The sequence below is a fragment of the Pan paniscus genome, chromosome 1 (assembly GCF_029289425.2).
Source record: "Pan paniscus chromosome 1, NHGRI_mPanPan1-v2.0_pri, whole genome shotgun sequence".
Taxonomy (NCBI): domain Eukaryota; kingdom Metazoa; phylum Chordata; class Mammalia; order Primates; family Hominidae; genus Pan; species Pan paniscus.
Window position 1 is genome coordinate 85,178,358 of NC_073249.2, and position 22,912 is coordinate 85,201,269.

Sequence of the window (22,912 nt, forward strand, 5' to 3'; positions counted from 1 at the left end):
ATCCCCGCACTTTGCAAGGCCGAGGCAGGCAGATCACTTGAGCCCAGGAGTTCAGGACCAGCCTGGGCAACATCGCAAAACCCCATCTCTATTACAAATACAAAAATTAGCTGGGTGTGGTGGCACACACCTGTAATGCCAGCTACTTGGGAGGCTGAGGCATGAGAATCCCTTGAACCCAGGAGACAGAGGTTGCAGTGAGCCAAGATCACGGCACTGCACTCCAGCCTGGGCTACAGAGCAAGACTCTGTCTCAAATTAAAAAAAAAAAAAAAAAAAAATCTAAGGATTGTGTGCTACATACAAATGCTGGGAAAGTACTAGCTCCCAAGTTCCCATTGTGGGGAAGGAGAGAGAGCAGCCTGTCACAGGTGAGCGCTCACGACAGAAAGCCCAAAACCCAGGGGCAGTCTTTATCCTCAGCAAGGCCAGCGGGTGGGAGACTGGTGTGTCCAAGAAGCAGCAGAGACTCTACTCAGGAGGAATGGTTGGGGATACAGAATTCAAAGCCTGAGGAGCAATAAGCCCTGACACCTGGCTGGCCACATGTGGTCGTAGATCCTGTACTGCTTTTCAACTTACTGTGTGGAGGTGCCATGCCAATTCCAACAAGGCCATTCCCTTTCATTCCCCCTGGTCCAGGCTAGACTCTGCCCCAAAGCCTCTGTGGCCAGGGCCAGCACCCTCAGACTCTGCTAAGACACTGCTCCTTCTCAATGACAAGGAGAAATGGTAATCACAACTGTGGCCTCAACTTCTCCTTTCCTTTCTCAACAGACCATCAACTTTGCAGACCCTTGAGAATTAAAGGCCTGCCAGGGATGATCTTAACTTTGGAAAGTTGGGCTACTAGGCAAATTTGCAGCAATAGAAGCTGCTTTGTGATTTCCCTTAAACTCAACCAAAATGGTTGGCATGGAGGTTTACACGTCAAAGCTAAGTGTTTCTATTTCCTTTCCTAGGACATATACTGGGATGAACCTCATCCAGACTCTCACACTCAAACTATGAGCCCTGTGAAGATTTCATATGCTAGGAATGAATCGCTGTTGCTGTCTCTTAAAACCACAGACTTGAACACAATTTGATTTGAACAAAGACCCTCCTCCCCACCTCCCTCCAGCTTCCCAACCCCCATCCCCTTCATCTGCCTTTCCCCCCAGCCACATTAACTACTCAGAAACACAGTCACTCCACTCTAGAGTTACTCAGGAATCACATTCTTAGAATAACTCATCAATTATACCTGTCAACTTGCCAAAAGTGCCACAGGGGAGGTGGAAAGTCTAGACTGCAATGAACTGCAGTGCCACAGCACCCCTGTTCACAGAAGGCCCCAACTTTGCAAATGCCTTTACAGGCTCACAAGAAACAAGAATCCAAGGAAATACAGGAGCACTGGGTTAGAATGCAGACACTATCACCAAGTTACTCTCAGGCTCAGGGTAGGGCATGGATCTCTCCATTTCTCTACTTGTAGGATAGGAAAACCTGCACAAGTCTGCTAACAGAATGTTCTGCCATACAAAGCCTGGGTTAGGAAACATTAAAAAGAAATGTCACTGTATTATTTAAATATGCACACGAGCTCATCGTCAATAAAAGCACTGCCAAGAAAGCAGCGCCATGACAGACATACTTTTAATTAATTGGCAAGGATCATTAGTAATTAGAACATTTATTGTATGCAAATGCTGCTGCTAACTCTGAAAAGTTTACTCTCTTAAGCAGGGTAAACATTCACATGAACCCGTTTGTGCTACTAATATAGTTACAGAGCTCCTTTTTTCATGTGTGAAAAGGTAAGTTTTCATTCAACTTAGCCCGAAATTATTTAGAATCCACATTATCAAAGATCTTAATTAATAAGGTTTTCCCTTGATTCCAAAATTTTTTGTGAACAGAACTCTTTTCCAGAAATATTTAACTGGGGGCCAGGAGTGGTGGCTGACGCCTGTAATCCCAGCACTTTGGGAGGCTGAGGCAGGCAGATCACTTGAGGCCAGGAGTTCCAGACCATCCTGGCCAACATGGTGAAACCCCGTCTCTATGAAAAATACAAAAATTAGCTGGGCATGGTGACACATGCCTGTAGTCCCAGCTACTTGGGAGACTGAGGCAGGAGAATCGCTTGAACCTGGGAGGCAGAGGATGCAGTGAGCCAAGATCATGTCACTGCACTCCAGCCTGGCAACAGAGCAAGACTCCATCTCAAAAAAAAAAAAAAAAATTAGCCAGGTGTGGTGGCACACACCTGTAGTCCCAGCTACTCACGAGGCTGAAGAAGAAGAATCACTTGAGCCCAGGAAGCGGAGGTTGCAGTGAGCCGAGATCGCACCACTGCCCTCCAGCCTGGGTGACAGAGTAAGATCTTGTCTCAAACAAACAAACAAAAACCTCAATAAATGTCTGGAAGGGTAATCATGCAGTCAGAGATTTTTTTTTTTAATATACTGAATCTTCAACATCCCTGTAGAGCAGACTTTGCTCTTTATTTGGTTTACAGTTTAACAAATCCTTAGATCAATGCCCTGTTTACCCCAACAGACCAAACTCCCAATTGCTCTAACCATCCAAGCTTCCAAGGGCTAGGTAAAAGCATACACTTTTGGGAGTCATATATAGTCCACTATGATTCTGAAGATTTAGGGGAGGAAAAGGCAATAGATCTCCTGGTCACAATGCCAAGTAAGATTTCACACTGTTGTCCTCCTCATTAAGGCTCACCAAAAACGGCACCTCTCAACTTAACTTCCTCCTCGTCAATTTAGGCCCCATTATTCACTTCCCACAGAGCAGCTTGTTTACCTGAAGCACAGGGGGGCGGCGGCGATTGGGAAGAAGCAAGCAGTGCAAGTGAGCAAGTCCAGAGCACAAAGAAAACAAGGAGCACGCAGGAGAGCCCTGTGGTAGCTCCTAATGAGGCTGGGACAATCAAGAAAGTGTTCTCCTTTTGGCTCCTCCCTTTCCAGTTGCGCTGGCCAAGGTATTTCTTCTATCTGCTCCCTGACCCCCAGCTTTTTTTTTTTTTTTTTTCAACACAGGGTCTCGCTCTGTTGCCCAGGCTAGAGCACAGTAGCACGATCATGGCTCACTGCAGCCTTGACCTCCCAGGCTCAGCAATCTTCCCACCTCAGCCTCCCGAGTAGCTGGGACTAGAGAGATGTGCCACCACACCTGGATGTCTTATTATTATTACTATTTGTAGAAACAGGATCTCACTATGTTGCCCAGGCTGGTCTTGAACTCCTAGGCTCAAGCCATGTCTCACCTCAGCCTCCCAAAATGTTGGGATGACAGACATGAGCCACCGCGCCTGGCCTTTCTTATCAGCCTTTTTACGTGAGGCTCCGTGTGAGCATTAAGATATTTATTTTTCTCTGACAAACAAGAGCACCACAACAGGAACAGAAATCTAATTCAACTTCAATCACTGGATCACTATAAGACCTTGGAAAAGTCACTTCACCTTCCTCCCCAGCAATTCAATCTTAGGAACAGGAATCAGAAAAGTATTTGTCAGCCTCCTTCCCCATGGTGACAGGTGGATAATATCTCCTCCACCCTAAATACCTCGCAGGGATGGAGAAGGATGGATGAGCAGGCATTACAGCCAATATTCTACTCTCTGGCAATAAACAACTCACCTTTTGGAGGTAAACGGTCTCTTTCCAGGGCACCAGGGGATCATTTAGCACTCTGGAAGAAGTAATTTGCTCTATGGTTCTCTGGTGTCCTGAAAAGTGTAATCCACCTCCAAAAGGTGAACCCTTATATCCCAGAGAATTTGTTTTCTCTGGGATCAGAATGCTTTAATGTTTTCAGTTTCAGGAAAAGACACCACAGGTATCATTTTCTGGTCAAGAGAAGACTCTTCCCTCTCCCCGCCCCCTCTCCTTACTGATCATCCCATACTCTCTTCCCCTCAAACAGAAACCAGATGAAACCATCTGCAAACAACTTGGGAATGCTGTGTGTGTGCCTGCAGAAACTTAAACAAAAATCCTTTCTCAGCCGCGCCCCCCTCCTCCTTCCAGTGGTTGTTAAGGGCCCGGCGAGTTAATGGGAACTTTTCTCCTCTCCCCTGCCTCCCCCACTGCCCCTCTCCCGCCTGGGTCCTCAGCATTTGATTCCTGTCTGTCACTGAGTGATGAGGACAAAGGGTGAGGAGTCAGGAAAAGGTCTGCGCCACTTTGTTCAGAGTCTGGATTCGAACTTTGGATGAACCCTTCATCGGGGAGGGGGCTGGGGAGGAGGGGAGAGGCCGGCAAGGAGAAATCCGCTGCTGTTCTCGCCGCTGGAGCCTCAAAAAAGAGAGAAAGATTCTCTTTAAACAACAGAAAGGAAAAAAGAGGGTTAGGAGGGTAGAAACAGCCTCCCTCAGCCCAGTTAGGAAAAGGAGGGCATGGTGGGGGCGGAGGGATAAAGGGGGCTGAGCTTAAGAAAACAGAAGGCCGGGGCAACGCGCTCAAACAAGGCTGTTGGGCCCATGCTGTGGGCGGCCAGCCAAGAGCTAGTTTTGTTTCTTCCCCCTCCAGCCTCTCTCTCTCCCTCTTATTTTTTTCCCCCTAAACCAAAGGGAATTCCTAATAAAGCCACAGCAGACTTGTAGAGAGCAAGGGGAAGGAAGAAGGAACTAGAGGTGGGGAAAAAAACAGATGAAACTCATTGCTTTCTGGAAGTCCAGAATAAAGAATATATATGCATATAAAATTATAGCACACTTCACCATATGCTTCAAAACTAAAAAAAAAAAAAAAAAGCTTAGTCCGGAGTGTATTTCTCTTTTTCCTCATCTCTGTGTGTGTGTGCACTTACATATACTGGCTGGCAACTTTTACTGTGTGATTTTTTTCCCCCCAAATCCTGTACTGTAGTTTTTAAAAAGCACTATTAACATACAGTTGAAGTCACAGCAAAAGCCAGTTTGTCTTCTTTGTGCTCAATAAAACCCAGATGAAACTCTTTCACCTCCACTTACTATTGATTTTTCTATTGTGCTCTACAGGCGGGTGTATCTCACTCACTCATCAGACTGCCTTTCATTCTGTGAACCTCTCTGACCGCATCTGGATGTGAGGTTTTTCAGCTCCCTGCGATGGGTATCCTTGCTTCATTCAATCATTTGGGGCCCGCATGCAACCATGCAGTCACTTTTGGTTTGGCCTCTGTCCTTTGGTCTTTGCCCCAGACTCTGGATTTCACTTCCAAAAAGATCAGGTGTCTATCCCAGCACAGAAGATGAGAGGTGACAAGGCATCCTTGCATCCTAGGGCTCTTTCTCTTCTCTTCTTGCATATAAAAATGGGACTTCAGTGACTGTGCAGGAGATTCAGAAAAGGGGTGGGGGATGAGAAGGAGGATCAGGGAGGAGTGTACTGCTGCAACATCTGGCACCTGTTCTACCTCTCCTGGGGACACCCCCTAGTGTGGCGTGTGTGAGGCTGTATGTGCCGGACTGCTGCAAGTGAGAACTCTGTCTGTGTGTGCCTCATCCTCACAAAACGATGTGAAGAAGAGAAGCAGATGGGTCAACAGGATGACTATTCATTAATCTTCTGAGAAACTGGGTTAGGAAGTGAATCCGTGTATTTAAAACTTCTCATTTTGCATTCCTATGAATGGGAGAATAAACTCTACACTTTGAATAAGAGTGCATGACATCCTTACTCTTAAAAAAAAAAAATCAGACACACAAAGATCATCAGCTAACAACAAAGAGGCAGATAAAGTGCTGGGTGAGTATACACAATGCAAAAAGGGCTCCTCACCCGACAAAAGGGAGTGCTAGAAGCATAGACCTGAAAGGGATCTTATTAATCATTCATATCTAACCCCTTCACTTAGAGATGAGACAGCCAAGACCCGCAATGTGTAAGCAACTTACCAAGTCACCACAACACTCTCCACAACACTCCCCTCTGGTGTTCCTTCTGTCATATACATTGCTTCCATGAAACTAAGGAATGGACTTAAGTTTAGGATAAGGATTACCAAAATCACACCCATACACTTTTTAGGAACACATCTACATAAAAGTGAAAGATAGCAGTACATCTTACCTGAAGATACAGCAGTAGTTGTAGCATCCTACATCCCAGTTATGTAAAACCGGGAATGAGAAACAGGGACACACACACACAAACAACACCCTATGCTGCTCAACGTCAAGCATGGGCTTGCTATTTCGCTGGTATACCTCGTTATGCATGACATCCTTACAACGCAGAGCTGCTGCTGAAATCGGGTGTGAGGTCGACATTCAAGTCTCATTCTCCATATAAAATCCTGGTGGACTGTTGCCACTGTTCTCTCTGTGGGCAGATAACCTGTATTTTCAAGTTCCCTCTGCGGATAATGGTCTCGACTCACCATCATCTGACTCTCAATCACACCTCTCTGTTCAACTCCCTTGAGATCTCCAGCTCCATATTCACTGCATGCCCCACCAATTCTGTGTTCAACAAGATTTCTAAATCTATGCCATGTTCTAAATCAGCCCTCCACATGCCTGCCAATCTGTGACTTCTTTCTCTTGCTTTGATTTTATAAGCAATTGTGACAGTATAGGTTAACAAAGAAATCTTAGTTACATGGTGCTTTATAATTTACAAAGCATTTTATGCCCATCTCACTAGAGATTCACAACCTCCCTGGAGGTGGACAGGGCCTGGATAATGAGTGTAACTAGTGCCCCCATTACAGATAAGAAATTGTTCTGAGTGAGGTGCCCCCTCATTACCTATCAGCTCAACATAGAACAGTCCAGTAATTGTTCCCTTGCATCATAATGCTGCTCCACATGGGCTCAGATGTTTCCATTCCACCTTGGAAATGAAAAGGGGAAAGCATGCATTTATTGAACATTCATCATGTGCCCAGTCCTGTGTTTCGTGCTTGTTCTTGCAACAGGGATAACTTCAGCACGTTTACCATGAGCAGCTTCCTCTAGCACAGCAATGAAATACGTGCACATGTGTCTTCTGCAGATAGTACACACCCCTTTGCTCTTCTTATTCCTATTTGTCTGAACACATTACAGCAATAAGTCAGTCCACCAATGTAAACCCCTAAACATAAGATGTGTATGCCCATAGGACTATGAGAGCAATCACCTACATTTACAGTTCTTTCAACAAGTGTGTAGTACAGCACCTATCTGTGAATATCAAAGTTGTACTGCCAGGTTCCCCAGTTGCTCTTCTCTCTTTTTTACTAAGTACTCCTGGAAAAAGCCATTTGTTGAATATCTGAATGAATGAATGAATAAATGTCATAAGCACTACTTATTCAAAGGATGTTATACAGAAGAGGTGAAACTATATATTGACATTTATTTCATTAATTACAGAAAGGAAGGGGGTTCTTGTTTAAGAAAGGACTTCCCATGAACATTGGATGTAAAGAAAAAGTTTACAACCCAAAATGCTAAAAGCTTCTCAGCTAGACATACATTGTTATTAGCTGCCAAGATGCCCAAGTCAGGATGGCAGCCTTGGCAACTAAGAAGAACATAAATAAGAAATCTTTTAGATTGTGGTTCTACTGAGCAAGAAAGTGAAGCAACCACAGAAAAGAATCAGAGAAAGGAACTGGTTCTAGTGGTCTCTAAACCAAGCCAAAAGAAATGTTCAGGACATTTTTATTTAAATGCACTGGTTCTCAATGCCTGACTACCCTCCTCAAAGACTACAGTGAGATTCCTTGCCTGACACTGTCCCCCAACCCCAACCTCCCCAGGCAAGTCTATAAATAGCAAAGCCACTAAAGCAAATGCTAAACCCAACACTGAGTGGGGCTGATGAGGAGGGAAGTTTGCAGGGAAAACTGAGTTTCTCACTACTCCTTACTCAGAAACATTAGAACTGCCCTGGGATTGGGGGAAGGGTATCCCCAGGGAATGACCCCAAAAAGTGACAGCCAAGTTTGAGATATCACAGACCATGACTAGGAATTTTCACTAAGGGAGGAGGGGAATGGAAAAAGGTGGGTAAAATTCTTCTTTCACTCTTCCCCAGGAAGAGGTTTAAATGACACATACTCACATTGGAAGGGGTTGGGGAAGGAGTGAGGAGTGTGCCCAGAAAGATGTCCATTCCATTATTTCCCTTGCCTCCAGTTCTACAACCTCTTTCATTGCTGTCAAATTAATTAGTTAATTTCCATTTTTAGCTTCCTGGTTTTATTTATTTTATTACTATTATTATTACTAGCAGTAGTAGATGGAAGAGTCCTTTTCTAGTATTTTGGTTCATCTGATGGGAGGAAAACTGGACAAAAGGTCAACATGAACAGACAGAAAATTAGTTTAGCTTTTAAAAGAGGGGGAAAAAGAAAAGAGGAGATTTTGCAGATGAGAAGAGACAGGCCAAACTGTGGATAGGGATAAAAGGAAGGTACTGGAACCTGAGCCCTTGATTAGTTAAAGCAGCAGCTGCCCCCTCACCTCCGCCTCTCCCACTGGAAGGTTGTGTCCAGCCAGCTTCCTAGTCTGATTATCACTTGCCTTCACACGGTCCTCAGGTGTCCTCTCCTGCACACCTCCCATTCTACCTCACCCCCATCTACTCCATGATACCCCTCTTACTCTTCACACACCAAAACACACAATCTTAACTCAGAAAACAGAGAGCTATTCAAGAACTTCTTCCCATTCAGTAACATGCTGATCCAAATCAGAAACCTTTCTCTCTGAGCACTTAACTGGAGTGATCCAATAGATCTAAGAGATCTAAGAGGCTTTTCCATCCTGTCTTCTAATTCTTGACACATCACATAAGAGCATACATAAGATGAACAAACTAGTATCCTTCAAGCAGACAATACTACTTTTAGATCTCTCTCTCTCTTTCTCTCTCTCTCCCTCCCTCCTTCCTAGAGACTGAGTCTGACTATGCTGTCCAGGCCGGACTAGAACTCCTGTGCTCAAGTGATCCTCCCACCTCAACCTCCCTAGTAGCTGGGATTTATAGGTATGCACCGTACTGCACTTGGCTTTTGGAAATAATTTCTTAAGATATTCACTCTAAAAATATAAGTAAATCCAAAGTAGATTTAGGTGAATTATTTGTGATTCCTTTCCTCCTTCCCCTCTCCCTCCCTTCCTTCCTTCAACTAGCATTTGTTGGGCATCAAATATATATACCAGGCACTGGTCTAGACATGCAAAGATGAATAAAGCATGGCTCACTAGGACCTTACCATCTTCAAGGGGGAGCTTGCAATCTTGGAGAAAACTGGATTCATCTTTCAGGACTTTCTTTGAGAACATATTGTGGGTTAAGTGCTATGCTATACTTAAGTTATCTTCAAGGGCCTGATCAAGAGCTGCCCTAAAGCGCCTTCGTTTTCTCCCAGAGGTAAGCAATTTGAGGACAAGTTCCTATCTTATATTTCTCACTCTGCCTGCCATAGAAGTACCTGGCAAATGGTTTTTAAATAGAAAGAAGGAAGAGGAGAAAGGAGGAAGAAAAGGAAATAAGGTAAACATTATTTCTAATAAGTGTAGCAATGAGTATCTAAAAATTAACAGCCCTGGATAAAACCAGTTGTGGTAGTTATTTGCTTTTTATACTCTTCATTTTACACGTATGTCTCAGGGACTGTCCCTCCTGGCCTTCTTAGGAACCATGTTTCTTCTGTAAGCCAGTCACAAGAATCACAATGGTGGCCACAACTCCAGCTGCCCATGAAAAATGGAACAGTGTCTCCCAGCTAAGGCTGCCAGGTCAAGTCAGGAGTAGACTAAAAGAGGGGCCCCACTCCCCTCTCACCCTGAGACCTGAGAGTCAGAGAGGCTGGGTTAGTTAGCCCAGGAATGGGACCCTCTTCCCTAAAAAAGAATGGAAGCAAAAAAGCAAATCTACAAGACAATAGCCTCTCTCCTCTCAGAAAACTCTCACATGCCCTATTATTCTTTTTTTTTTTTCCCCCGCCTCTCTTGGCTTAAAGATCCAAACCCCAAATTCTAAAAGGCGAAGCTGGCTGTAACGAGAGTGTAGTTTAAGCAATCTATAAGTCATTTCACAAAAGAATGTTCACACTTCTATCATGTAGCAATTATCCAGCTAGAGTACAATATAACTATTAATACATGTTTATTCCCAGTAAATCATACCTTCCTCAAGGACAGGGACTTTTGATTCATCCCTCTTTTTATTTCAGAGTAAAGAGTAGCAAGTACTCAATAAGTGTTAATAAATTAGTTTTTCCCCTTTTGAATAAGCAGATAAAACAGTGTTTCAATTCAAAAATATATTAACTGAATATGTACTATGGGCTGAGCATACAAATCCTGTTCAACATTTTCAAGAAATTCTGAATCTAACAAGAGAATTACATAGTAAACCAATAATCATGATAACATCTGATGAGTGCTGTGGATGGGTTATGCATAAAGGGCTATGGTAAAACATGAAATATAATTTTTTATCATGTTGTTGAGGACAATGCCTATCATATCACTAGCATCTTCTTACTAGAAATTATGAGGCCAGGCACGGTGGCTCACACTTGTAATCCCAGCACTTTGAGTGGCCAAGGCAGGCAGATCACCGGAGGTCAGGAGCTCCAGACCAACCTGACCAATATGATGAAACCCCATCTCTACCAAAAATACAAAAATTAGCTGGGTGTGGTGGCATGTGCCTGTAATCCCAGCTACTCGGGAGGCTGAGGCAGGAGAATTGCTTGAACCCAGGAGGCAGAGGTTGCAGTGAGCTGAGATCGCGTCACTGCACTCCAGCCTGGGGAACAAGAGCAAAACTCCATCTCAAAAAAAAAAAAAAAGAAATTATGAAAGAAATTTTGCATGGGGTCCAGTACCAGGAAAAAAATCTGCTTCTCCTTAAATAACTGATTAGTTTCCAATTCTAAATGCTTGGCAATTTGAAACTGATCCTTTTTCCCTTTTTTGCTTTTGCTACTAGGAAGCACAGAATCAAATCTGTAGCCAACCTTTCTAGGATATGGACTGAACAAGGTCCTAGACTAGTTTGACCCAAAGAGACAGTAGCTACTTCCTTACTAGCAAAAGGCCTGAGAAGTTCACAATAAGAAAGGATCTTATGGATACCATTTTACATACTAACATTCCTTTGCATGTTATTTTATTGCCCTACCTGAATTTTTTTCTTCTAATTTCCTCATTTATTTAGTAAATCTCTTGGTATCTCTCACATCTTTTGGTAAGCTTCTTGCACGCCTTTTTGAAATGAAATAAGCAATAAACAAATAAATAAGATACATAACAGGTTCTGTGGATAAATATTTTCCCTGAGTACACAATCATCCCCAAGACATGGAAAATTTACACAGCCATAAGGAAAGTAACACAAGAAAATGTAAACACAAGAAAACTGAAAATAGACGTTGAACTAGGATAGTATGATTAAAGGTAAATTAGTAGATTTATGATTTTCTTTTGTAAAATTTTCTTTATTAAGGTCTTCTTGGTAATAATGATGCTATTATTATATTTTCAATATCAGCAGTATTGTTTTCTAAACAGTAAGTTTTAACATGAAATGCCTTGAACTTTTTCTTCCCCTTCAAAGACCTGGGGTGATATGAACAGCTTCACCTTCACCCTGGTCCTGCATACCAGGCTGTTCTCTGGGCCACCACTGCAACTTGGAAGGTAGATCTTCCCTCCTCAAAACTGAAAACACCCACTAATCACAAAAGGGGGCTGGGTGCGGTGGCTCATGCCTGTAATCCCACCACTTTGGGAGGCCGAGGCAGGCGGATCACAAGGTCAGGAGTTTGAGACCAGCCTGGCCAATATGGTGAAATCCCGTCTTTACTAAAAATACAAAAATTAGCCAGGCGTGGTGGCCTGTGCCTGTAATCCCAGCTACTCGGGAGGCTGAGATGGAAGAATCACTTGAACCCGAGAGGCGGAGGTTGCAGTGAGCCGAGATTGCGCCACTGCCACTGCACTCCAGCCTGGGTGACAGAGTGAGACTCCATCTCAAAAAAAAAAAAAAAAAATGGCGGTAGGGGAGCTGCTGGATATGCCTTTCCAACAACAGAGGCTCTGTAACTGGACAGATGAGACTTTTGGGTCTCACCATGGAAGCGTCCATCCGCACCACGTAGAATCACTGGAGGGCCCAGGGCCTAGAGTCTGGCTGCACCAGGGAGGTGGTGTGATAAGACAATGGGCACAGGAAGGGTGTGCAAAGGCAGGACCCTGTGCCCTGCTTTGTGCTTCTGTCAAAATGCTGGACTTCTGAGAAGGAACTAGGAAAGGTGACATATACAACAGCGGTGGTCAAGCTTTAGACCCCCTGCAAAAATAAGTCATGCTTGTTGCCTGAAAGAAGTCAGGTGGATTCTAGAGCCAGGTGCGGTGGCTCATACCTATAATGCCAGCACTTTGGGAGGTCGAAGAGGGTGGATCACCTGAGGTCAGGAGTTCCAGGCCAGCCTGGCCAACATGGTGAAACCCCGCCTCTACTAAAAACACAAAAAAATTAGCCAAGTGTGTTGGCGTGCTCCTGTAATCCCAGCTACTCGGGAGGCTGAGGCAGGAGAATCGCTTGAACCCAAGAGACAGAGGTTGCAGTAAGCCAAGATTGCATCATTGCACTCTAGCCTGGGCAACCAGAGCAAAACTCCATCTCAAAAAACAAACTTGGCTGGGAATGGTGGCTCAACGCCTGTAATCCCAGCACTGTGGGAGGCCGAGGCGGGTGGATCACTTGAGGTCAGGAGTTCAAGACCAGCCTGGCCAACATGGTGAAACCTCTGTCTCTACTAAAAATACAAAAATCAGCCAGGCATGGTGGCGTGCACCTGTAATCCCAGCTACTTGGGAGGCTAAGGCACAAGAATTGCTTGAACCCGGGAGGCAGAGGTTGCAGTGAGCCAAGATCATGCCACTGCACTCCAGCCTGAGCAACAGAGTGAGATTCCATCTCAAAAAAAAAAAAAAAAGTCAGGTGGATTCTAAAAACAGAATAGGCAAAGGCCTAATGAAAATCAGGAAATAAGCTCAAGGCGAGTTTTGAACTTATCCTCTTTACTTGTTTTGCAGCCAGCCACAGTCATGAGATAATTAAATTTCTGTACCTGAGAAACAGGATCAGAAATGAGTAGAGCCAGACAATTTGTTATTTGGACAACCAAGTAAGATTCCACTGGATTTCCTTGGAAGAATCACAATTTGACGGGCTGTCACTCAATGGGAATGAATATTTTTATAGAAAAATCTACACTTAGTAAAACTTACCAAGTAAAATCTCCAAGTCAGCCTCTCTCTCATTAGCTATGTGACTTTAGGAAGATTCACTAAACTCTCTATGCCTCAGTTTCCTCATCTTAAAAATCAGAGTAATAATAATAGCGCTGTACCTAACACTTTTTTTTAATATGCATTAACTCCTATTACATATGAACAGGAGAATTCTGGGCTCCTGTTTCATACAGGAAAGTATGAAACATCACTTCTGCTGACATTTTCTGTTCAGTTTCATTCCAGGATGATCCACCACTACTGGGGCCCAGAGCACTCTTTCCTTCAAATCACTTGGAGGACACAAGTATAAAGTAACAGCTTAACCATCTACATTGCATGTTTCCCTTCTTTGACTGACAGCCAGGACAGACAGACTGTGCTGTCTGTGTGTTCCAAGAGTCAGAGAAGCCTCCAGGGCTGGTCTGTCCCAGTAACTGGGCTGAACAAGCTCCTAGACCAGTTTGATCCAAAGAGACAGGCAACTATTTCCTTACCAGCAGGACTGGGCAGGCCACAGTGAGAAAGACATCACACGGAATATCATAAACCTTAAGGAGACAGGTGGTCTAATGACACAAGGCCTCAAAGAGCATTAAGTTAACCCAGTATCTTCTACTAGCAGGGAGGGAGCGGAAGGGGAGGGTATGAAAGTGAAAGATGACGCTAAGCATGAAAATTTAATTTGTTAAAAAAATGGAAGACAATGCACAAATTGTCTACATGTACTTATTGAATATATAATAAATGTAGGGTATAAACATATATGTGCACTATGATAAAAATTAATTCCAGCTTCTAGAAAGCATTGCTGTTTGTCTCCCTGCTAGCAAGAACCCTGGAGCACAGAGGTAAATTTCACACTTCCTCTCAGTACTCCTTCAAGGCAGAAGCAGACCATGTAGCTTAAGCTGCCCAGGTGAGCAAATGTCACAGAATGCCTATTCAGCGGGTGGTAAATTTCAGCCATCCCACGGAAATGCCAAGTGGTCTCAGGTCACAAGTTTGGCAAATAGCAATGGGGGCGGGGAGGGCGTGGAGGGGTGGGTAGGCCCCAGTAGAGGGGAGGAAGAGAACAAAAGAGAGCGAAAGGGAAAAGGCAGAAAGGAAATGAAGGAGGTTACAGTGCTTGAGGAAAGGCAGGAAGGCCAAGTATGCAAGGACTCAGACATAGAACATTTCTGAGGCATCCAAGTAAAAAAACTAGAACTCCTTGATTCAAAGAAAGCATGCTTCTGCATGTATCACCAGGGCAGCAATGAACTTTGGTCAAGAATGACCTTTACAGCCACGCTCCTGGCTCTGGGGAACACATTCCAGGCTCCTGTCATGGGCTTTGGGAGTGATGGACCTGCCCATGTCACATTGATTCTGACCATGATTCAGGCCCCTGGAAGCTCCTTGAGGGTAAGGGCCACAACTCACACATATCTGTATTTTTCAGTCTCTGTCACAACACTTCAGGCATGGGAGAAGTTTTGCAAATATTTGCTAAAGCAATAACTAGACCAAAATGGAATAAAGACTCTTCAGTCCCATCATGCCCCCCAGGAGGTCTAAAACAAAAATGTTGAACGGTATTTCTCAAATGAAAAAATAAATCCAACCAGGATAGAGATTCATTTTTAACTTTTTCACTATACAACCTGTGGAAGATAAAGAGTTTTCACCAACATCTCCAGAACATAGGGCATTCAAAAATATTTTATGAAACTTACTTAAAAAATAATTGAGCTTCCATAACCTCTACTTACAAAGGGCAACATGCAGGAGGTGACATTATAGGTGAGAAGATATACTCCAGTGGGATCTTGACAACACAAACAATCTTTGCATACTTATACCCAAATGGAAGCCACTGGAGAGATGCTTCTCTCCCCTAGGAAGTCACCAAAACATCTCTGCTTGAAACACCTAGAGAGGAGTCAATAGAATAAATGAGTAGGAGGATGGGGGTGTCCAAATCAGGAGCAGAAGGAAGCAGTTATTTCCATTCTTTACTATCACCATTGCTGATATTATTATTGCTATGCTTATATTTTAGCTGCAACATCTGTAACAGTCAGAAGCAACATGTGAACTCTCAACCTACATAATAACCCTTTCGTCCTCTCCCCCAGAGTTACTAGGATGAGAAATTCATCCTGTGAAATTAATAATGGGCTTGATTCTCCAGCTGGTGGATCAGAGACTAGGCTGGTGGAAATTTATAGAGGGAATTAATTTATAGATTTTCGAAGTAATGAGGGAATTCAACCTTCCTGACTTCTAGCTCTCCCACATTCATTCAATAGAAAGTTTCTGGACCGTCTACTGCAGGACCTGCTGGTTTCCTGTGAAGCTGTAACAGAGCAATAATAAGAAAGCACTAGAATACATTTAAGAATAATAATCACACATCAAGAACATCTTTCCTAGTGTAACTTTCTAAGAAGAAAAATAAAGTAATATGGCTTAGGCATGTGTATGATGACAGCCCCTTCCTGCCTGGGCTCCAGCAGGCTAGGTGGGGGAGGGGAAGCAACTATGCGTGCACGGGCAGGAGGGGGCAAACTACCAAAATCAATTCTCTATTTTCTGAAGACTGGTAAAAATAAGGCAGCTTGAAGCCCCTTTAAACATTCCTCTGAGACAAGACAAGCCGCCATATAAGAAACTAGCTATGTCTGAAGGCCCCAAACCTTCTTCAAGTGTTAAAGAAATCAGACTGAGCTTAAGGAAAACAAATGTCAGTGCTGTTTAAAGTACATCAAGGTTCTTTGGGTTAAAAATCTCCCTAGGGGAAGATGACGCACTCCCTGTAAGAGCTGAGAGACAGAAAAGACGGGTTTCTGCAGTAACTCCAGATTATATTATTTAATTCATTTCATTACCATAAACCAACAACTCGAATATTTATCGAATACAGCTGAGACAACACACGGCCAACTAAGAAAGGAGCTGCAAATTAATACGCGTGCGTGTTAGCACATACACACACTCACCCACGTGCTCACACGCGGCCTTCTGAATTTCACTTCTGCATGCAAAACCACCACCACCGAGGTCTGCACAGCACCGGCACTTTGCATATTGAAAACGCGGCTCCAGCGGGCCCCACGGAACAGATCCTTCCCAGGAACAGACCCTGGGCCCGGCTCCCTGGGAAAAGACCGCAGGCACCCCTCTGCCTCAGAGGCTCTGAATGTGACTCCAAGCCCACATTGAGAGGTGTTTAATAAAGGAAGTATGGCTCCCAAGAGGATGTCTTCCCCCTGGGGGGCGGCGGCCCTCTCTTTACCACCCTTTGGGAGAAGAGTTAAGTCAGCCGGGACAGAAGAGGTGGCGGGGGAGCCTCGGGCCGCCGCCGGGAGCAGACCGCTGCGGCTGACCACTGCAACCCGGGCCAGGCAAGGGAAATGATGAAAACACAGCAAGCCCCGCTTGGGGGACACTTGGCTTCGCGGTCCGCGCGCTGGCGGCCGGTGACGTGCGGCCTGCGCTGGGAACTCAAGGGCAGACTCTGAGGGGGGCCGCACGCCCGAACGGGAGAGGGAGCCGGTGCAAGGCGCAGGGTGCAGAGAAGACCGGGTGCGACGCGGCGCCGCGCCGGCGGACCGGGCAGTGGCCGGGCGCTGCCAAGCGTCCTCTATGCTGCGCGCATCAGCCCTGCGGTGAAGTCAACAGATTTGCGAGGGGGTTCGCGGCCACCCCTAGCCCTCTCCTCTAATCTAATTGTGCAGCGTCTTACAGCAAGACTCAGGCGACAATCTACGACGGTCCAGCTCCCAGCATCATCATTATCCTTTCTGAAAAGGGCATCTCGTCTTAGCACAAGGCCATGTGGCTCGCCACCGGGCTTCTCCACTGTTTCTTGGTTCCAAAAGTTTTATTTTGTGATGCATCCCCTTAAACTCCTTCCAGACGACTTCAATTTCTCTTTTCTACGTGGTCTGAACGAACATGCTCTCTCATCTCTTGGGTTTTATTGTTGCTGGGTTTTGTTTTTTCTTTTTTCCCATTCTTCCTTAATTGGCCTCCGGATGAAGCTGCTTTAATTTATTCCTCACACGATGTAGTTACTTCTTGGGCCTTTATACTTGGTGCTGCGCGCAGCATCACCTCCCACCCGCACCCACCCAGACATTTCCTTCCCAACATGTTAGGGATTACAGGCACCCTAGTAAGGAGGATGCACAAAGGAAAGATGTGCTTGTGTTACCCGCTCTTTGTTTTTAAATATTTATTAATGTAAGCAGGGTGCATTGGCACTAGAGCCTCTGCATGCAAATTCTACAGAAAGGAATTAACGTCTACACCCTCATATCCATAGAGTGCCCTTCAGAATGGATGTAGGCAGGGCTCATCATTAGACTCTCTGGGAGTCTTTCTTTGTTAGGGACAAAAGACAAATGCAAAGTTTCAATTCTATTAACAATGGTAATTATAAGGAGGATTCTCTTACAGTGACAACACTTGAGGTCTCAAATCACCTAACGCCCTCAGGAAAAACGACTGACTCTCTCTGCCCTACCAGCACAGGCTACTAGGTAAATTTATTCCTCTTACCTACTGGCAGATTCAACCTGTCTCAAAGCAAGACAAATATATAAACTTTTTCTCATACTTACTGACCACACTTTCTTAGGGAAACTCAAACATCTTTCTAAATATCCTCACTGTAAGTTTGCAAATGCCCCACTGACAGGTGGGAAACAGAAATTATTTCAGTATTTCAGCTGAGGCAAACGTTGAACAAGTCACTCCAAGGTGACTTGTCATTCCAAGGTGAGGGCCAGACTCCTTTCCTAAATTCCTGGGCTCTACCATATGAACTCAAGAAGGTATTCTGCACTTGCACTACTGCAATCAGAAATCTATTCCAAGACAAGTTTCCAGTCTAAAATCCAATAGCTGCAAATACATAGCATGAAAACAACATATGCATTCCATCACAAAGTCCACAAGGTGGATTAAACTGGGATTGGCCTCCAACTGGCCTTATAAATGGGATCCTGAATGCTTCAATAATTTTTTTTTTTTTAGTCTCACTCTGTTGCCCAGGCTGGAGTGTAAAGGCACAATCTCGGCTCACTGCAACCTCCGCCTCCCAGGTTCAAGCAATTCTCCTGCCTCAGCCTCCCAAGTAGCTGGGGCTACAGGTGCCCACCACTACACCCAGCTAATTTTTGTATTTTTAGTAGAGACGGCATTTCGCCATGTTGGCCAGGCTGGTCTTGAACTCCTGACCTCAGGTGATCCGCCCATCTCGGCCTCCCAAAGTGCTGGGATTATAGGTGTGAGCCACCACACCCAGCAATAAAAATTTTTTTAATTCCACTATTTTTTTCCCTCTCAGTTTGCCTTCTCCAATTCAACTTGATTGATGGAGGGTAACGTTAACACCACCATAACCAGTTTTACATGACCATCTAGGAAAGATATAAGGATTCATAGGAGAAATTAGAACTGCCATAACAATGAAAAAGAATTTTCTTTTATAAATGTTCCACCTGCCTTGTGTCCTAGGAATCTAAGCTTTGGCAGGGATCATGTTGGGGCTCACAACCCATGGAATATGGAGTCAGATCAGAGGCTCTCTAGAGTCACCCATTCCATGGATGTGGAAACCTGAGACTAAGAGGTTAAATGGCGTTCTCAAAATAATATGCTACCACAGAGGTAGTCAGTGTGAGGCTGCAGAGGGTCCAGCAAACTCCTGTCATACCATGGAGTGCTCTGTATTTGTTCCATTGCATTACAGCTAAAGAAAACAAGGAACTGCTTCGGCCCACTCAGTCTATTCTAGGGAACACTTAAGATTTTGTTAAGGAGGAAGAAAGAACCTAAAATGAAGAGCTATGGAAAGAAAGAAGCAAAAAACACAGAGAAGGAGGTGGGGGAACCACCCCATCCCGGCTGCCAGCAGTGACCTCAATAGGGTAAGGTGGACGTTCTCTTCCAGAAAAAGATGTCTCAAATATGCTTTAATGTGGAACACGGCTAGCCATCAGGAAACAATTTCAATTGCTACAGAACTACCAGCTCAAGTTTGAGTGGGGAACAACCATGTATCTTCCTCAGAATGTAAAAACTATGCCAAAAAAGGAACAAAATGGAGTTATGCCAGAACAACTATTCTATGGCTGTGCTGTCCCATATGGTAGATACTACTCACGTGTAGCTATTGAGCACTTGAAGTATGGCAAGGCAAAATCAAGATATGCTATAAATGCTGGGCACGGTGGCTCACGCCTGTAATCCCAACACTTTGGGAAGCCAAGGTGGGTGGATCACCTGAGGTCAGGAGTTCAAGATCAGCCTGGCCGACATGGTGAAACCCCATCTCTACTAAAAATTAGCAGGGTGTGTGGTGGCAGGCGCCTGTAATCCCAGCTACTTGGGAGGCTGAGGCAGGAGAATCCCTTGAACCCGGGAGGAAGAGGTTGCAGTGAGCCGAGATCACGCCACCGCACTCCAGCCTGGATGACAGAGAGAGACTCTGTCTTTAAAAAAAAAAAAAAAAAAAAAAAAAAGATGTGCTGTAAATGTAAAATACACAATGGATTTCAAAGCCTCAGCATAGACACACAAAAAAAGAATGTAAAATATCTCATTAATTTTTATGTTGATTACATATTGAAATATTTTCAATGTATTTAAGTTAAATAAGATGCATTATTAAAATTCATTTCACTTGTTTCATTTTACTTTTTTTAAATGGGGCTACTAAAAAATTTAAATCATTACATTTAACATTACCATTTCAAGGCCTTAGCACAAAAAAAGAATGCAAAATATCTCAATAATTTTTATATTGATTACATGTTGAAAGATTTTTAGATATATTTGGGTTAAATAAGAAGTATTAAAATTTATTTCACCTGCTTCTTCTTACTTTTTAAAAATGAGGCTACTAGAAAATGTAAATCATTAAATTTAAAATTACAGGTGTTCACTGAAAAGCACTGTTCTGTGAGATTCTCTCCACAGAACTCTAGAAGTAGGGGAGGGGGGTGTGAAAGTGTGGAGATGCCTTTTGCTGCGTTTTGCCCGAGACTTTTATTTCTCTCACACTGACAACCATTTAACATAAAAGCAGGGTCAGGAAGCATGTTAGTGAACCTCTAAAATTCCCGGACAGAGGTAGTAGAAAACTCAACCTGAACCGACAAGGCCAAACTGATGAGAAAGGTGGTCAACACTCTGTCATGTGGTTTCAGAAAAATAACAGTAGTGGCCACTAGTTGAGCATACTCATTAAACTATGTGCTTTACATTATTGTCTTTTTTAGCCCACCATCCTACATCATACATATTATTATCTTCACCGCAGAAATGAGAACACTGAAGCTCTGTTAAATCCAATAGCTCACTAATGTTAACACAAGCTAGGATGGTTTCACTCAAAGTCCATGCTCCCTCTGTCACACTAGATTACTATTCAGAAAATTCTCCAATCTTTTTCAAAAGTGCCTTCCTCTCCAGGAACCTGACATCTGAAATTCCAACATTGGAGAATCATTCCTTTGTCTTACTTTTTTTCCTCTTTAAAATGCAAATAGTTCTAACAGAGATTTCACATAAATCCTGATCATGCATACTTCAAGTCAAATAAATTTATCAAAAACTTTTTTTTCTTAGTGTATTGACCAAACATGACAATAAACACAGTAGAGTCCTAAACACAGAGAGGAGACATCATTGAATGGAGAAAGAGATTGAAAAGAATGAAAAGCTGAGAGTGCTGAAGACAAAACTTAGTGCCATTTACACTATGACTTAATACACCAGGCTGGGCGTGGTAGCTCAGGCTGGGCGCGGTGCCTCACACCTGTAACTCCAGCACTTTGGGAGACCAAGGCCGGTGGATCACTTGAGGTCAGGAGTTCGAGACCAGCCTGCTCAACATGGTGAAACCCCATCTCTACTAACAATACAAAAATCAGCTGGGTGTGGTAGCCCATGCCTGTAATCCCAGCTACTCAGGAGGCTGAGGCAGGAGAATCGCTTGAACCTGGGAAGCAGAGATTGTGGTGAGCCAAGATCGCACCACTGCACTCCTGCCTGGGACACACCATCTTAAAAAAAAAAAAAAAAAGTACATATATATATATATATATATATATATATATAATGTACAGATTTTTGTATATCAAATAGACCTCAATAAAGCTGTTTTAAAAAAATGTGCCTACTGCAGCCACTCTGTAAAACCGTTTGGCAGTTTCTCAAAATCTAAACATAGAGTTATCACGAGCCAGCAATTCCACTCCTTATCCAGAGAAATGAAAACATATATTCATACATAAAAACCTGTAAGCAAATGTTCATAGCAGTATTATTCATAATAGTCAAAAATGGAAACAACCTAAGTGACCATCAACTGAATAATTAATAAGCAAAATGTGGTATATCCATACAGCGGAATAGTATTTGGCCATAAAGAAAAATGAAGTACTGATAGATGCTACAGTATGGATGACCCTCCAAAACGTGCTAAACAGAAGAAATGAGTCTAAAAACATCAAATATTTTATGATTCAATTTATGTGAAATGTCCAGAATAGGCAAAAACCACAAAGACAGAAAGTAGGTTAGTGGTTACCAGGGACTAGGTGAAGGGGGAAATATGGACTGATTGGTAAAAAGTACTGGGTTTTTTTAGGGAGCAAGGAGGCTGATAAAAATGTTCTAAAATTAGATTGTGATAATGGGTTCACAACTTTGTAAATACACTAAAAACCACCTAACTGTATATCATTTAAACGGGTGAATTTCATGGTGTTAGAAATATATTTCAAGAAAGCTATAAAAATCATAAAGAATAAATCTACTATGAATCAAGGCTGTCCTTATGACAAAGATAACATTTTTCCTAAATAAGGAATGTACTAGAAAGGCAAGAAAAGGTCAGGTTGTCTTCTATCAAACAGTGGGTGAAGGATATGAACAGACACTTCTCAAAAGAAGACATTTATGCGGCCAACAAACATATATGAAAAAAAGCTCATCATCACTGGTCATTAGAGAAATGCAAATCAAAACCACAATGAGATACCATCTCTCGCCAGTTAGAATGGCGATCCTTAAAAAGTCAGGAAACAACAGATGCTGGAGAGGATATGGAGAAATAGGAATTCTTTTACATTGTTGGTGACAGTGCAAATTATTCAACCATTGTGGAAGACAGTGTGGCAATTCCTCAAGAATCTAGAACCAGAAATACCATTTGACCCAGCAATCCCATCACTGCGTATATACACAAAGGATTATAAATCATTCTACTATAAAGACACATGCACACATATGTTTATTGCAGCACTATTCACAATAGCAAAGACTTGGAACCAACCAAAATGCCCATCAATGATAGACTGGGTAAAGAAAATGTGGCACATATACACCATGGAATACTATGGAGCCATAAAAAGGATGAGTTCATGTTCTTTGCAGGGACATGGATGAAGCTGGAAACCATCACTCTCGGCAAAGTAACACAGGAACAGAAAATCAAACACCACATGCTCTCACTCATAAATGGGAGTTGGACAATGAGAGCACATGGACACAGGGAGGGGAACATCACACACTGGGGCCTGTCAGGGGGTGGGGGACAAGGGGACAGAGAGCATTAGGAGAAATACCTAATGTAGATGACGGGTTGATGGGTAGAGCAAACCACCATGGCATGTG

General features: G+C 43.5%; 1 protein-coding gene across 10 annotated transcripts in view; it reads right to left on the minus strand.

Moving 5' to 3' along the window:
- Positions 1-22,912, minus strand: part of PBX1 (PBX homeobox 1) — a 326,524-nt gene that overhangs the window by 292,338 nt on the left and 11,274 nt on the right. The window contains exon 1 of one of the 10 annotated variants that reach the window (XM_034939449.3): positions 16,222-16,473. The exons of the other annotated variants lie outside the window; for them this stretch is intronic. The gene's annotated coding sequence lies outside the window, so the exon portion shown is untranslated. Of the gene's footprint in view, positions 1-16,221; positions 16,474-22,912 lie in introns of those variants that run through there. 10 annotated transcript variants of the gene reach the window in all.